General features: G+C 38.1%; 1 long non-coding RNA gene across 1 annotated transcript in view; it reads left to right on the top strand.

Annotated features, from left to right (window-relative positions):
• LOC133657786 (uncharacterized) overlaps nucleotides 1-19,042 on the top strand; it is a 313,085-nt gene that overhangs the window by 147,413 nt on the left and 146,630 nt on the right. The gene's annotated exons all lie outside the window — the stretch shown is intronic.

Here is a 19,042-nt window from a genome sequence, read left to right as displayed (position 1 = left end):
GAAGTCAACAATGAGCATGTTTTGTAGTGCACAGCTTTGAAGCATGATACTGATAAAGCATGTCACACGCACCCCCCCATTTGAGAATAACCGCATTACGGTAAGTTTATTATCTAGTGTGCTAATACTGCAGTAATTGGTGCGATCACTCCAATAGAAGATCTTTGAATGGCGTTGTATTTTTGCAGTAGGTCTCTAAAAACAGCTGTGCTTCTGTCATAAAGAAGATCTTTGGCAAGTGTTCTTTTTTTGCCATTAGTTCTTCAAAGTATCAGCGAACTTCTGTCATATAGAGGGTCTTTGACAAGCACTTTTAAAAACAGCAGATTGCCTTCGTCATATAGATGAGCATTACAGCAACTGTTTTTTTTTAAAAACAGCAGTGTACTTCTGTCACAAAGGGTCTTTGACAAGCATTTTTGCAACCATTTTTTAAAATAAGAGTGCTTTTGCATATAAAAGATCTTTGACCAGCATTTTTGCAATCGTTTTTTAATTTTTTTAAGCAGTGTACTTCTGTCACACACGGTCTTTGACAAGCATTTCTGCAACCAATTTTAAAATAAGCAGAGTACTTCTGTCATATAGAGGATCTTTGACAAGCTTTTTTGCAAGCATTTTTTAAATGAGCCACATGCTTCTGTCATATAGAGGGTCTTTGACAAGCATTATGGCAACTGTTTTTTTTAATAAACAGCATATAGAGGATCTTTGACCAGCCTTTTTGCAACCGTTTTATTTTTTATTTTTTAAACAGCAGTGTACTTCTGTCACAAAGGGTCTTTTTGACAAGCATTTTTTAAATAGGCAGCATGCTTCTGTCATGTTGAGGGACTTTGACAAGCATTATAGCAACAGCTTTTTTTATTTTTTAAACTGAGTGCTTTTGCATATTAAGGATCTTTGACCAGCATTTTTGCAACCGTTTTTAAAACATTTTTTAAGCAGTGTACTTCTGTCACACACGGTCTTTGACAAGCATTTCTGCAACCAATTTTAATATAAGCAGAGTACTTCTGCCATATTTTAGAGGATCTTTGCCAAGTTTTTTTGCAACCATTAACTCTAAAGGCTTAGTGGCCACATGCGTGGACAGCATCTTTTAGCTCTTATTTCCAAAATTGTGTACACTACTGAATTGGGGTCTTATGGCCGCTTACGTTGACACTTATACTGCCATCTGGTGGTGTCAGAAGAGTATAACATACAATGGAATTTTGAAAAAAAAAGTGTAAAAATAAGAATTAGCATGTCACTAAACATGAAGTACACGTTTGTGTACTTATGGACTAAGTACATCATATCAAAAGATGATTCTTAGTTTTTATTCTAATTAGGGTCCAATAAGCTCAAGTACATCATATCAAAAGATTATTCTTAGTTTTTATTCTAATTAGGGTCCAATAAGCCCAAATAGCAAAGAGAAATAAAAAAAGCATGTAAACAAACAGCTTGGGCCTTAAGAGGTTTTAAATGAGCCGCTTGCTTCTGTCATATAGAGCAGTGGTCCCCAACCACCGGGCCGCGGCCCGGTACCAATTGGTCCACGGACCGGTACCGGGCCGCGGCCCGGTGGTTGGGGACCACTGCTGCACAAGAAATGTAAAAAAAAAAAATTTTTTTTTAAAAAAATTAAATCCACATAAAAAACACAATATATACATTATATATCAATATAAATCAATACAGTCTGCAGGGATGCAGTCCGTACGCCCACATGATTGTATTTCTTTATGACAAAAAAAAAAAAAAAACATTTTTTTTTTTTTTTACAACTGTTTTATTTTTAATTTTTTTTAAAGCAGTATACTTCTGTCACACAAGGTCTTTGATAAGCATTTCAGCAACCATTTTTTAAAATAAGCATAGTGCTTCTGTCATATAGAGGGCCTGTGGCACTCATGTTTGCATTTTTATTTGTATTTATTTTAATTTTTTTAATATGGCATAGTGCTTTTGTCATAAACAGGGTTTTGACAAGCATGAAAAAAGGTTGGAAAGTCTTCAAAAAGGTTGGAAAGTCTTCAAAAATGACTGTTTACATTCACGCCACCATGCCCTCTAACCGCATTCCCTGGCCGTCGCGACGCGGCCGCCATCTTCTCACTTTCCTCCCGCAGAGGAGTGCAGTGACAAATGAATCCCGTCGGTAACAAAACAAAACATCTATATTTCATCGGGCGGCGGCGAGGGCCGTTTAGAATGTCACATGGACTCACGAGCTAAAAGGTCTCAGTGCCGTCGTCGGCGTCTCCATCGGCCGAGCTGAATAATTGAGGATATTCTCTCAGCCTGTCCGAAGCCTCGTGGGCCGCATGTGTGCCTGATACCAGGCGTGGAGCTCTGCACCTCCTCGCCAAAAAGAACGCATGACAGCCTGGAATCCAAAAGGCCAGAAGCGGCTGCTTGCTCGCACACCTGTACGGACGCAAGCGCACTGAACCCGAGGCCGTATCCCGCGCCTGTCAGGCCCTTGGTGCTTACGCTTGTTTGCGTTTGTCTCGCACCAGCCAAATGTGAAGAGCAGGAAGGAGGAGAAGAAGGGAGATAGTTGGAGGGGATCTTTCCTTATTCATTACCCAATGGTGGCGGTGGTTCCATAGGGGGGAACCTGGCAACATCGCTCTGTGGCCCCTCCACCCTAAACGCCTGCAGCCTTCCTCATAAGGCTAAAGATCTCATATTGGGATTTTAACCTCAACAAAAAATTAAATAAATGCAAATTTAACTCGGCAAATAGAATAGTTCAACAGCAAGCAAATGAAGAGGCTGTACTGTGCATGCCTGGCCAGTAGTTGGCGATGTCACTTTGTAGAGAAAGGGTGCATAAAAACTAGAGATGTCGATAAATGCTTTAAAATGTAATATCGGAAATGATCTGTATCGGTTTGAAAAAGAAAAAATGATGACTTTTTAAAACGCCGCTGTACGGCGTGGTACACGGACGTAGGGAGAAGTACAGAGCAGTTGCGCCTCCCAGTCATACTTGCCAACCCTCCCCATTTTCCCGGTAGACTCCCGAATTTCAGTTCCCCTACTGAAAATCTCCCGGGGCAACCATTCTCCCCAATTTCTCCCCATTTCCACCCAGACAACAATATTGGGGCGTGCCTTAAAGGCACTGCCTTTGCGTGCTGGCCCAATCACATAATATCTACTGCTTTTCACACACACAAGTGAATGCATTTCATACTTGGTCAACAGCCATCCAGGTCACACTGAGGGTGGCCGTATAAACAACTTTAACACTGTTACAAATATGCGCCACAAGAATGACAAACACATTTCGGGAGAACATCCGCACCGTAACACAACAGAACAAATACCCAGAAACCCTTGCAGCACTAACTCTTCCAGGACGCTACAATATATGCCCCCCCCCCACCCCCAACCCCGCCCACCTCAACTTCCTCATGCTCTCTCAGGGAGAGCATGTCCCAAATTCCAAGCTGCTGTTTTGAGGCATGTTAAAAAAAAAAAGCACTTTGTGACTTCAATAATAAATATAACTTGAGTTGATTTATTTTGGAAAACCTTGTTACATTGTTTAATGCATCCAGCGGGGCATCACAACAAAATTAGGCATAATAATGTGTTCATTCCATGACTGTATATATCGGTATCGGTTGATATCGGTATCGGTAATTAAGGGTTGGACAATATCGGAATATCGGATATCAGCAAAAAAGCCATTATCGGACATCTCTAGTTATTATATATATTATTTTTTTTGCCTTTTTGTTGGGGACCCTTTGGGACTGTGTGACAAGGGGTGGCACTTTGGTGACTTCTGCGGTGCTTTTTTGTGAACTTCTGGATCTGCCTCCCGGGAGCCTTTTGGCCATGGAGACCAGCTGCTGGGTGTCTGCCACACCAGAGCCCGTTTGGAGAGACTGGAGGAGATGTGGATGAAGAGACAGGACTGCGGAGCTAGTGCTGAGCGGACAAAGCTTCACAGTGTCTTGGCTGAATGAGCAGGTATCGGACAGCTAAGTCTCCTTAGACGCATCCTCGCTCATCCATGCGGACTGGACACTGGCTGAGTTAGTGGGCGGCCGAGAGTGGAGTCGGCGCTCTTGGTTGCTTTGTTGGGTCTGCTCCTGTCTCTGGCCATGCTCCCTCCACCCCAGCAGATGCTGGCGTGGAACACAGCAGAGGCCTCCACAGTGTATATGTTTCTTTGACTTTTTATTCATAGCTGTGTGTAGAAGTGGCTGGTTGCATCAGCTCTGCTCTTTTAATGTCCTTTGTGGTCTTTGATGTTTCCCTCTTACACACATGTAAGAGGGATGTGTGCTATGGCTATGAGTTGTTTTTTCCCTTGGCCTCAGTCTGGACCCCCTCTGAGTTAGAATGCGTAGAAAAATAAAAACACGTGTTCTTGTCCCACATAAGGATTGTGAATGACGGAAAAAAAATTCTGAAAATGTGCAGTTCCCCTTTAAAATGACACAAAATTACTTTTCTACAAAAACTTTTACACAGTTTGACCCTGTAACAGACTATTTGTTTCCACAATTTCCTACGGAGAAAATCCAAAGGATATCAATGAAAGAAATGAGTATTTATGACAGACCCATTGATATATTGCACGGGCCCTTGTTATGTTCTGCTGCTAACACGGCCGAGCTAATCCACCCCCTAAAAAACATCAATTCTGTCGACCAAAGACCCTCTCCTGACCCTATACAAAGCGCTCGGCCCGAGCGTGTGCTCGAACCCCCGACTCGATCAATGGCCGTGCCGGTGGGATCAATTCCTCAAGCTTTGGGCTTGTCAGATGCGATGTGACATCACGGAGGCTTCAAAAAGCTTTCTGGTGTGCAAACAATTCAAATGAAAGATGTCGCCATTGAAGCTGATGAGAGGACGCTCCTTCACCTCCCTGTCCTCGTCTCTGCCTCCTGATTGTTGTTTAGCCTCGTGGTGCATGATGACCAGCCGCCTTTGCATCGCTTGACCATCACCAAATGGTCAAAAGTATCGGGACACATGGCCATGAGGCTGGGGGTTTTTTTCCATGTCGTTGGTGTTGTCCTAGTTCTTCCACAGCAAACTCAGCCAAGCGAGCCTTTTAAGGGCCTTGCTTTGTGCACTGGGAACAAAAGAAAAGATTAAAGTCTTCCCGCAAAGTTGGAAGCATACATGTCTTGCTTGGATGAAGAATTTAGAGTCAACCTTTGATGGATTAGTTCTTGATTATATTAATTAAACCTTTTTCCCCCCCATGTAGATTTAGTATTTCCAGATATATTATTAATAGGTTGGTGTAAGACCAGTCAAAAAATGCCATTTAGAACAAACTACAATAAAATGTTTTTAAATATATACCTCTCTAATTATTAAAACTAAGGCTGCAGCTATCGATTAATTTAGTCATCAAGGAATCTACCGATTATCTTGTCCGATTAATTGAGTAATCAAATAAAACACACTTTATAGCCTCATTGTGTCTTTCAGGGAAAATAGTTTTAAAGAACCAAGGATTTTACTGTTGACCTTTTTTGTCAAAAATGCACAAAATAGGGAAATTGCACTTTTAACACAAAAGCATCACTATACATTAAATGTTCAAATATAAGTCAAAATGTAAACCAAAAAACCACCTTAAAGCTGGGTAATGAATAAAAGACTACACGAAAAGACTAATTTAAACAAGATTTTGTTATTTCTAAAAACATTAATTTGACATGTAATATTTGTTGAATAATAATAAACCCATTCTTTAGACTCAATATATACATATTCCATAGTGAGTGACAATGTATTTAACAGTTGAACACATTTGGTTATATATATATACCGGTATATATATACATAAATAAAGTTAAAGTTAAAGTACCAATGATTGTCACACACACTAGGTGTGGCGAAATTATTCTCTGCATTTGACCCATCACCCTTGATCACTCTTTGGAAGGTGAGAGGAGCAGTGAGCAGCAGGGCCACGCCCGGGAATAATTTTTGGTGATTTAACCCCCAATTCTAACCCTTGATGTTATATATATATATATATATATATATATATATATATATATATATATATATATATATATATATATATATATATATATATATATATACTGTATATATATATATACTGTATATATATATATATACTGTATATATATATATACTGTATATATATATATATATATATATATATATATATATATATATATATATACTGTATACATACATACATATGTATGTTTGTGCATTTGTGTGCATTTAAATGTGTGTATATATATATATATTAGTTAAAGTTAAAGTACCAATGATTGTCACACACATTTGTCCTCTGCATTTGACCCATCCCCTTTCACCCCCTGGGAGGTGAGGGGAGCAGTGGGCAGCAGCGGTGCCGCGCCCGGGAATCATTTTTGGTGATTTAACCCCCAATTCCAACCCTTGATGCTGAGTGCCAAGCAGGGAGGTAACGGGTCCCATTTTTATAGTCTTTGGTATGACTCGGCCTGGGTTTGAACTCACAACCTACCGATCTCAGGGCGGACACTCTAACCACTAGGCCACTATATATATATATATACATATATATATATATATATATATATATATATATATATATATATATATATATATATATATATATATATATATATATATATATATATATATATATATATATATATATATATATATATATATATATATATATATATATATATATATATGTATATATATATATATATATATATATATGTATATGTATATATGTATATGTATATATATATATGTATATATATATGTATATATGTATATATATATATATATATATATGTATATATATATATGTATATATATATATGTATATATATATGTATATATATATATATATATATATATATATATATATATATACACTACCGTTCAAAAGTTTGGGGTCACATTGAAATGTCCTTATTTTTGAAGGAAAAGCACTGTACCTTTCAATGAACATAACTTTAAACTAGTCTTAACTTTAAAGAAATACACTCTATACATTGCTAATGTGGTAAATGACTATTCTAGCTGCAAATGTCTGGTTTTTGGTGCAATATCTACATAGGTGTATAGAGGCCCATTTCCAGCAACTATCACTCCAGTGTTCTAATGGTACAATGTGTTTGCTCATTGGCTCAGAAGGCTAATTGATGATTAGAAAACCCTTGTGAAATCATGTTCACACATCTGAAAACAGTTTAGCTCGTTACAGAAGCCACAAAACTGACCTTTCTTTGAGCAGATTGAGTTTCTGGAGCATCACATTTGTGGGGTCAATTAAACGCTAAAAGGGCCAGAAAAAGAGAACTTTCATGTGAAACTCGACAGTCTATTCTTGTTCTTAGAAATGAAGGCTATTCCACAAAATTGTTTGGGTGACCCCAAACTTTTGAACGGTAGTGTATATATATATATATATGTATATACATAAAAACACATACACTTTTAATATACATATATATATATATATTTAATTTATTTGAGGTTGTCTTGTCTCTTTTGTCCTCACAATTTCCTACTCTGTCTTCTTATTGTTCTTCTGACATATAAGTTTGCGTTAGCTGGCATAATAGACTTTTACCTTGTTTCTGTTTGTTTGCTCTGTAAACCTGAAGTATATTAGCTGGTAACATGCTGCATCATTGATGTCGTGATATTGCAAAGTGCCAATGTGGTGCAATGTTTGCACCACATTGTCTTTTTCACCTTTGAGTGATGGCAAATTGGCTTTTGACAGCCTCTCTTGTTTTCTTTGGGTCTTTTTCTCTCTTTCCTCTTCGGTCTTTTTCTCTCTTTCGTCCTCGTTGTTGTTTTCCTTTGAGCCATTTCTCACTCTTTTTGCCTGTTTTTCCGCCGCACACTCACATAGGCCATGCACTCACACATGTGCGGGAAACAATGTCCACATATTTGAAGTTCCCGGCACTTTTACACATTTATATTAGTTAAACTCAAAGAATGTATTGAGTCAATAAAATACAAATCAAACTTTTTTTCTGGTGGATTTGATCAATTAATCACTGCAGCCCTAATTTTGAAGGCAGATTTTTTTTTTCTTTAGAGTGATTATATTAGACACGAGGCGGCTTACAAAGGACAGTAGAATGAAAACATGATGTTCCAAGATGTTTTGAATGTAAAATGTATGTTAGTTGTAAAATGTATTCATTTTAAGGACTAAAGTAAGCACAATGATGTTTGGCTTTCTTACCCTCACAAAGAGAAAACACATGGTGCATCAAAAAATCATATAGGGGGAAAATAGCAACACTTAAAACGAAAAAAAAGAGGGAGAAAGTGGAAAACACAAAAGTATGAAAATTTAATTGGAAAATAAAAAGGATGCCGTCCTATGAAAAACATCCTAAATGGGCTGGGTCGGGCCGTGTGTGGCGGGAAGCCGCACGATGTACCTAAGGCACTGCAAAGTGTTAACATGAAAAACACATCAGCGCAGGAAAGAGCCAGCAAAGCGGGCGGGGGCTAAGGACCCGGCAGCCTGGGGGGGGGGTGTGTGTGTGCCTGCATGGAAATGTGTCTGATACTTCCCAGTTTGTGGACGTAAATGTGACTGTGCACGCGCCACGCTACTTGCACTAATGATTGTTGGACGATTATTTAGCTAAAGCTCAAAGAGGATGGGGCGTTAATTGGAAGCCGGCGATAATTGAAGAGGCTCTATTCCTTACCGAATATGGCCGCATATTTTATATATAAGGTTGTCTCGATCCGATATTCAGATCAGATGTCTGTGCAATATCAGCAACAAAAAAAATAATTATCGGCTCGCATCTAAATTTTCCGATACAAGTGCTTCGATACAATCCATCCTGTATGGTGTTTTTACTTGTGCAAAGCTGGACAGCCAGTTAACATCCAAATGTCCTCCAATAAACACACCATTTCTTATATTTTAGTCAATTCATTTACGAAAAAGTTAGCATGGTAGGCTATAGACAGCTACACAACAGGTAAGCACACAATAGCAAACAAGTTAGACATAGGTAATAATAGTTAAACAATATTGCAGTGTAAAACAGCACATTTGTCAGTATAAACAAGTATCAAATAATTACAGTTGCATATTACTTACACATACAAAGTCTCCATAGCATATCAGAAAGTCTCCAGTAACAAACGTGTCCGCATCATTAAAACTTTCTGTGTCATGATCTTGACTTCCTGAATCAACGTTGAGCTGCAATAACGCTAAACCAACTAGGCTTTTTGCGGTCTGCAGACGTGGTAAAGACATTAGTTTCGCTTTTGTAGTTTTTGTAGTTTTTGTAGTTTGTGTAGTTTTTGTAGTTTCGCTACCCCCAGAGCTGCAAGTCTAAAGACACACGACTGAAGAATAAGACTTCATGAATTATTGTGGGCACGAGGTGTCGAAAAAAACAACAATTGCCACTCCACTTTAACTTAAAGACAGCATGCTGTAAGTCCAACCATGGATGATAATACATAGATTCATGTTTTTCATACCTTTCATTTCATTCTCTGTTTGACTGTCACTTGATCAAGCATTTTCCAACATTCCACACGACAAAAATAATACAATTCAATCCAGCTTCATTGCAGACTCCAACGTCCAAGTAGACACACAGTACATAAATCAAACAAAAAGAAAGACAAATACAGTATAAAAGGCATTATCACATAGTATTAAAACAGTGCTTGTGCATATTCAGTAAAAAGGCATCTAATAAATAAATAAAAGCAGCAGCAATAAAAATAAAATAAACATACATGTATGTATACTTTAAAAAAATGTGTCTACACTTTCTATAATTATGTATTCATGCTGATATTGTGAGTTTGTGTGTGTGTGTTTGTGTGTGTGTGTGTGTGTGTGTGTGTTTTCTTCTTTTTTTGTACAGCACTTTGTTTTCCACTTGTCTTTGTGTGAAAAGAGCTACACTATCGTTCAAAAGTTTGGGGTCACCCAAACAATTTTGTGGAATAGCCTTCATTTCTAAGAACAAGAATAGACTGTCGAGTTTCAGATGAAAGTTCTCTTTTTCTGGCCATTTTGAGCGTTTAATTGACCCCACAAATGTGATGCTCCAGAAACTCAATCTGCTCAAAGGAAGGTCAGTTTTGTAGCTTCTGTAACGAGCTAAACTGTTTCCAGATGTGTGAACATGATTGCACAAGGGTTTTCTAATCATCAATTAGCCTTCTGAGCCAATGAGCAAACACATTGTACCATTAGAACACTGGAGTGATAGTTGCTGGAAATGGGCCTCTATACACCTATGTAGATATTGCACCAAAAACCAGACATTTGAAGCTAGAATAGTCATTTACCACATTAGCAATGTATAGAGTGTATTTCTTTCAAGTTAAAACTAGTTTAAAGTTATCTTCATTGAAAAGTACAGTGCTTTTCCTTCAAAAATAAGGACATTTCAATGTGACCCCAAACTTTTGAACGGTAGTGTATATACAAACCCCGTTTCCATATGAGTTGGGAAATTGTGTTGGATGTAAATATAAACGGAATACAATGATTTGCAAATCCTTTTCAACCCATATTCAATTGAATGCACTACAAAGACAAGATATTTGATGTTCAAACTCATAAACTTTATTTTTATTTTTTGCAAATAATAATTAACTTAGACTTTCATGGCTGCAACACGTGCCTAAGTAGTTACTGACAGTGGGTTTCTGAAGTGTTCCTGAGCCCATGTGGTGATATCCTTTACACACTGATGTGGCTTGTTGATGCAGTACAGCCTGAGGGATGGAAGGTCACGGGCTTAGCTGCTTACGTGCAGGGATTTCTCCACATTCTCTGAAGTCTTTGATGTTATTACGGAGCGTAGATGGTGAAATCCCTAAATTCCTTGCAATAGCTGCTTGACAAAGGTTTTTCTTAAACTGTTCAACAATTTGCTCACGCATTTGTTGACAAAGTGGTGACCCTCGCCCCATCCTTGTTTGTGAATGACTGAGCATTTCATGGACACACACACACACACACACACAGACAGCGTGCGACGCGCCTCTTCCACTCAGATCTTCTCAGTTTCTAGCTGATACTACATAAAAAATAATGTAAAATAACGCAGTAACGCATCATGAAGTAACGGTAACTGAGTTACTGAATATAAAAAATAACGCGTTAGATGACTATTTACCGCCGAAAGTAACGGCGTTACAGTCCCAACACTGGTGTTGACTATCACCAAAATGCAACTAATTACGATAAATTATTTTAATCGTTTGCAGCCCTAAAAAATACATTGCTAGGTCTCCTACAGCCACAACTGTTACCAAAAAAAAGCCCTGGTGGTTATTTACTTTTCTCGACCTCTCTTCCGGCAACTTAAAGACGTGACAGTTAATTGAATGGATTATTTGTAGCATTGATGGTAGAACGCAGAGAATGTTGAAGTGTGCTCAACAACACTTAAGTTTTGTCGAAATGTCGCACTAATTATTCACTTCCTGTGTAGGGAAACAAACTTAGCTAATAAGCCTCGTCCTTAAAGACGTGTTGATGAGTCCAAGTGGAGAAATACTGCGCCTGCAGCGACGTTTCAACATGCAGATGCACTCGTGTGCTTGTGCCAGCTCATCTTTTACACATTTTTTTCCTTTCATGTCGAGAGAAAAGGCCATGTTTGTTTTGCATCGCGAGGATTCCCCGATTCCCCCGACCACAGAGGTTTGATTGATGCGGAGAAGCAGGCGAGGGACGAAATATGAGCGAGGAAAAAAGGGGTTGAGGAAAAAAAAAAAAAAAAAAAGCAGAGGAATTAGCCAGTTAAAGATCTCAGGGACTTTTCCATGATTGTTTCCCCTCCTGAGTTTACCTATCAAACTCTGAAGTTTGTAGGAAGCCACACGGGAGCGACGATCACGCGGCAAAACTGACAGCAAAGCCCTGAAACTATTAGCACGCGCTCTCACTTCAACACACACACTTTCTCACTTTGCTTTTTTTGTTGCTGCAAATACACACACACTTCATCTAAGATGTGTGTGTGTGTGCAAATGTACACAACTTTAGGTACACCTGCCTTCAACAATGTAGTGTTGGTGGCAGGAAGTCAAATAATTACTCACTTAAAAAAACTAATTTCAACCTGGATTATTCCTTGAAATAATCTGTTACATTTTGGTGAGGATCTGGATAAAGAAGCAGTTTGTTAGGGCTGGGCAAGATGGCTGAAAACTGTATCACGATGTAATAGTTTTTAGAGATGTCCGATAATGGCTTTTTTGCCGATTTCCGATAGTGTCCAACTTTTAATTACCGATTCCGATATCAACCGATATCGATATATACAGTCGTGGAATTAACACATTATTATGCCTCATTTTGTTGTGATGCCCCGCTGGATGCATTAAACAATGTAACTTTACCATGAATTGATTAACAAGTTGAAAAACTTATTCGGGTGTTACCATTTAGTGGTCAATTGTACGGAATATGTACTGTACTGTGCAACCTACTAATACAAGTTTCAATCAATCAATCAAAAACAAGGTTTTTCAAAATAAGAGAGCAACTTCAACTCCAGTTATGGAAAAAAGTGCCAACATGGAACTGCCATATTTATTATTGAAGTCACAAAGTGCATTATTTTTTTTTGGTGGTAGCGGGAGGGGTGTATATTGTAGCGTCCTGGAAGAGTTGGTGCTGCAAGGGGTTCTGGGGATTTGTTCTGTTGTGTTTATGTTGTGTTACGGTGCGGATTTTCTCACGAAATGTGTTTGTCATTCTTGTTTGGTGTGGGTTCACAGTGTGGCGCATATTTGTAACAATGTTAAAGTTGTTTATACGTCCACCCTCAGTGTGACCTGTATGGCTGTTGATCAAGTATGCATTGCATTCACTTGTGTGTGTGTGTAAAAGCCACATATATTATGTGACTGGGCCGGCACGCCGTTTGTATGGAGGAAAAGCAGCCGTGACGACAGGTTGAAGAAGACGCTAAAGGCAGTGCCTTTAAGGCACGCCCCCAATAATGTTTTCCGGGTGGAAATCGGGAGTATGGTTGCCCCGCGAGATTTTCGGGAGGGGCAGTGAAATTCAGGTGTCTCCTGGGAAAATCGGGAGGTTGAAACCGATACCGATAATTTCCGATATTACATTTTAAAGCATTTATCGGCCGATAATATCGGCCATCTCTAATTGTTTTATATCAGTCAATAGCAATAATTATTGATATTTGTATGACATATGAAAAATAAGGACCAGGAGAAAAATGTATTAAATGTAAACAGTTTTATTTCAAAGGTAACCTTCCTCTGATTAGAATCCCCTCAGGTATCAAGGCAGAAAGGAAAGGAAATGTCAACACAAGCATGGAAAACACTCAATGTAAATAAAATTCAAAAATCACATTGAAAGCTTAACAATAAGCTCTTAAAATGGAGGTGCACCAATAAGGAATATGTAACTAATGCTTAATAAAGTGTAAAAATAGTGTCAAGTGTGACAATGTAAACATAAAGAAACCGGGTAACTATTTAGTTATGGCTGTGCTCTAAACGGTGAGTGTGGTCAATTTTGTATTTATTTTTGTGTCCTGTCCAGCTTCTCAGGCAAATCATATAGCAGATGTAGATGCCCATTGAGGCTGTTCACATTTACTTTACAAAAGAGAAGTGTAGGATACTTCTCTTGTTGCCTTATTTGTATTTGACTTTATTAAATGTAATTACATTATCATTTGGTGCAGCCGGGCCGGAGCAGGAGGGGATAGAAAGAGAGAAAAAGGAAGACAGAGGGGGGAATTGTGGGGACAAGAGGGGGATTAGACAGAGAGACAACAACAACAGCAAACACAACAACAACAACAACAATAGAGCAACATCAGCAAATACGACATGTACAAATATGATGGTAAAAGTGATAGCAAAGAAGCAGTTAGCGAAATAAATAATAATACAGAAATGACAATGAGCATTATTACACTACAAATGGAGCAATACGAATACCAATAGAAATAGTGCTATTGATAATTAACAATACCAATAATTTACCTCTTATCAACAATACAGTTGTTCAAATGCAACAATACATATAGGTAATGATAACTAGAGATACAAAAGAATGCAGAAAAATGGAGGGGAAGAAAGAAAAGCAACCTATATTAACCTTGTAGATTGTTATAGTAACAAAAGGTTAAGCTTTGTCAGTGTGCCATGTGTTATTCAGTTTACCCTAGGGCAACAACGTTAATTTATGTTTGATGAAACGTGATTACGTGCATGAGTGTATATGTACTTGTATATGTACAGTATGTGTATATGTATGTTTGTACAGTGAATGTATATGTACAGTATATGTATGTGTATGTTTGTACAGTGAATGTATATGTACATGTATGTGTATATGTATGTTTGTACAGTGAATGTATATGTACAGTATATGTATATGTATGTTTGTACAGTGAATGTATATGTACATGTATGTGTATATGTATGTTTGTACAGTGAATGTATATGTACAGTATATGTATATGTATGTTTGTACAGTGAATGTATATGTACATGTATATGTATATGTATGTTTGTACTGTGAATTTATATGCATATGTATGTGTATATGTATGTTTGTACAGTGAATGTATATGTATATGTATGTTTGTACTGTGAATTTATATGCATATGTATGTGTATATGTATGTTTGTACAGTGAATGTATATGTACATGTATATGTATATGTATGTTTGTACAGTGAATGTATATGTACATGTATGTTTGTACAGTGAATGTGCGTGTGGATGTACAAACTTTGAGTATGTAGGTATGTACGGTATTTGTGTATGTATGTGGGAGCGTAGGTACCTCGGTGAGTATATGTGTATTTATATGTACAATATATTGAACTCCCAGTGTGTGTGAGTATTAGCGGTCTTGGTGGGGACGAGTGCCTTGCATCATTTACAGACCACATTGGTCTGACTACGGTCACTTTGGGGAAAAAAAATCCAAAAAACTGCCATACTGTCGAGGTAACTAAGCCACAATTTCTTCATTTTTGACTTTCTCTTCCCACTCCATGCAAAGAATCAACCGCCAGCCCCCTTGATGGCGCTACCAAACTTGATAGTTGACACTTTTACCTGATTGGCTGTTGTCGTGTCACTCCCACTTCCTGCGTTGCTCGGTTACCAGAGAGCGAGTACCTTTGTCCATGCAACCAACCTTGCTTCGCAACTTCCCGCTTTCTTTCAATTAAGTAAAGGAAGCAAAAAATATTGAACGTTTTATCGTACACATTTTTTTGTTGATATCAACTGTGTTTATCGCGATACACATTGATACTGGTTTATCGCCTGGCCCTACTTGTTAGTGAGCCCCCTGGCCTGTGCGCTTTTAAAAGCAATAACCGTAAGACGTGTATACTTTCTGCCCGGGCCTGGGGCTGCGATCAATTTGCCCCACCATCAGCCGTGTGAGTGACCAGGATCCTTGCTGGATCTGATAAGAAGAAGAAGAAGAAGGCCTGATGTCAGCCTTAGCATCAAATCAACTGAACTCTGATTGGATCTGCTGATGCTGCTGCACTTAGTGGAATTCTGCCCATTGTGTGTGTGTGTGTGTGTGTGTGTGTGTGTGTGTGTGTGTGTGTGTGCCATAAAGGGTCCGCTTGTGCGCTTTGTGACTATCACATGTATGAGTATTGCTATTGAGATGAATGCAGCACTTTGTATGAACAATGCTGCGCCTGATTCATTTACAGTGGAACCCTCTGAAGGCGATTCGTTACGCTGCGCTGGTTGCCCCTAAAATAATCCGTGCCAGGGTCAAATTGTCACCGTCGTAAAACCTTTTATTGTACTGTCGATGCTTGAAGTCACTTTTTCGTGCAAGAAGCCGAGGTTGACCTCTGCTATGTGAACATGTAAAACCAACAAAACACATTATTCATGAATGAAGACAGTACATTGTAGGAATGCACACTTTTTTTCCAAGTCGATGCCAAAATATTCCTACTTCTTGAGATTAAAACCGATGCTAATTAATTATTTATTATGTATTATTTTTAAAATGTAATTTTTGCACACCTGGAGGTTAGACAGAGTCCAACAAAGGTGTATTTGACAAAGCGTACCTGTATATTTGTCCCAATATCTTCAACGATGGTAAAGGGCTGGTCATCCAGCGCCATTATTTCCAGGATGACATCACAGATCTCTTTAGTGGTGATGTCGTCTCTGGCAAACGATTTGCACTTGTCAAACGCCTCTCTTGGAGGCTGACTTTGGGGCAGCTTCTTTAGCAGCAGGCGTTTTTGTAGGCCAGAGGTCCCCAAACTACATCCCGCAGATGTCTGCAATCTGCCCTGCAGGATGTCCCAAGTTAAAAAATAATATATATATATATATATCTATATATATATATGTACTACCGTTCAAAAGTTTGGGGTCACATGTAAATGTCCTTATTTTTGAAGGAAAAGCACTGTACTTTTCAATGAAGATAACTTTAAACTAGTCTTAACTTGAAAGAAATACACTCTATACATTGCTAATGTGGTAAATGACTATTCTAGCTGCAAATGTCTGCTTTTTGGTGCAATATCTACATAGGTGTATAGAGGCCCATTTCCAGCAACTATCACTCCAGTGTTCTAATGGTACAATGTGTTTGCTCATTGGCTCAGAAGGCTAATTGGTGATTAGAAAACCCTTGTGCAATCATGTTCACACATCTGAAAACAGTTTAGCTCGTTACAGAAGCTACAAAACTGACCTTCCTTTGAGCAGATTGAGTTTCTGGAGCATCACATTTGTGGGGTCAATTAAACGCTCAAAATGGCCAGAAAAAGAGAACTTTCATCTGAAACTCGACAGTCTATTCTTGTTCTTAGAAATGAAGGCTATTCCACAAAATTGTTTGGGTGACCCCAAACTTTTGAACGGTTGTGTATATATATATATATATATATTAAATAATTATTTTATGTTGTAACTTTACACCAAAATCGTTTTCAACTAACGAACCAACCAACCAACCTCTCAGGGAGTAATTCTGCACTAATTGTATTCAGCAATCTGTAAAATAAAACAAACACACACTTTGTTTTTGTTAAAGCGCCCAAGTGAACATTTGGCAGGCTGTTGTTTGTATTTATATCTCAGCATTAACATCCATATCAATACTCCCTATTCTTTTTTCTCTCTCCCCATAAACACATTTATTGCCTCCTAATGCATTATTACGCGCTCTTATTATTTAGACATATGCCGAAGATTACGAGAGGATATTTTTTTACGAGTGGCGCTTTAAGTAACGGCTTCTGAGTTTTGTCGAAGTAGACATTTAGAAAAAAAAGAAAATTCCCCATCATACATCCCGCCGTCGACTTTCTAGGAGTTTGCGTCTGCTCACGTTTTAATTGCCTGAAACATTTGAGGCGGCTGGCGTTAGACGAGCGCTCTCAGGCGGCGTCTCAACAGGAAGGCTGATGAGAGGCTATATCAGGGCTGTTAAACAGTTGAGGGGGGCCCGGGGGCTCGTGGGAGCCCAAAGAGACAAGAGCCTTTATTGGAAATGTAATTTTTGTTTATCCGCGATTGCCTCCCGGCTCGTTTGTTTTACAGACGCGGCGCTTATAGCGAGAACGGTGGATCCTCCCAAGGATTGCTCTTCAGAGAGGCTGCGCTTTATTACAAATAGGAAGTGTTTCACTGCAGATTGGATGGGCGGAGTTACGTCACCCCCCCAAACCCCCACCCCTTTAATACCGAGGACACTCCAACCTTTGCAAACATAACAGCCTGCTTATAAAGATAGCAGAAGATTCAGACTTGATATAAGATAGTATAAACTGTTTTAACTCTATTTCTATAGAAAATAAATATTAGCGCTGTGAATCTTTGAGCACCACACGATTTGAGTCGATTTTTGGGGGTAATGATTCGATTTTTGATTCTAAATGATTCTCGGTTCATTATCCATCATTTTTTAAATAACATTGGGAGCCAGCTCTATGATTAACTACATTCCTCTATAAAATAAACAAACAGCTCTGATCAATTTATATATTACTTCTAAGAAAACTGGTTTTGTTTAAAAAAAATTCTACCCAAAATTTAATAAAGTCAAATACAAATAAGGCAACAAGCGAAGTAGCCAACACTTCTCTTTTGTAAAGTAAATCTGTACAGCAGATATGATCATCTACATCAGAGCTGGGCAAACATTTTGACTTTAGTGGCCACACTAAAAGTATACAGCGAAGGAGAAAACTATTTGCTGTTTTGCAGCAGGCGATGTGTTGTGAACGTTGTCACAATTTGTTTAGAAAGTCTTTACTTTGTTTACTGGGATGTTCACTCGTCCTTTTTTTTTTAACTGCAAATTGTATCAGTGTTCTCAAATAACATCAACTAGCTCAAATGTTTTGTCATCTCATTGAACTGAACGCAGGCTGTGAAGATTGTGTATTCGATGCGCGAGGTGTCACTCCTCTTTATTTTTGTTGGCCAAACTGTTGTACTGAACCAAGAGAAGAACAAAGCTTGTTTATTAGACTTCATCTTCATTAGCCAAACTGCTTTGTGTGTTTTATTTTAATATCAAAAAGTAAACACAAGGTTTTTATACATTACTAGTGTTTTTTTCATGTCACAAAGGTATTCCTATATGACATATTTCTGGTCAAACTCTTAATGGATCTGTCCCGATACATCATCTACATGTTAAGTTCAAGTTAAAGTACCAATGATTGTCACACACACACACACACACACACACCCTTGATCACCCCATGGGAGATGAGGGGAGCAGTGAGCAGTACATATAAATGTACATAACTTAAAAAAAATAATAAATAAAAAAATACCTCTGTCTATCAAAATGTAAAAATAGAGATAAAGGCATCATTAAATGACAAAAAGCAGACAAGTTTATATTAATAATGAATAAAAAAGCAGTTTTATATATATATATTAGGGGTGTGGGAAAAAATTCTCACGTTGTGCGATCCAGAATCGATTCTCATTTTTAAAAAATCGATTTTTTTAATTTTATTTTTTTTAATTTTATTTTTAAATTTTTTAAAAT

This window comes from Entelurus aequoreus, linkage group LG09 (assembly GCF_033978785.1).
Source record: "Entelurus aequoreus isolate RoL-2023_Sb linkage group LG09, RoL_Eaeq_v1.1, whole genome shotgun sequence".
In the NCBI taxonomy this organism is placed as follows: Eukaryota; Metazoa; Chordata; class Actinopteri; order Syngnathiformes; family Syngnathidae; genus Entelurus; species Entelurus aequoreus.
This window is presented reverse-complemented; position numbering and strand designations above follow the sequence as displayed.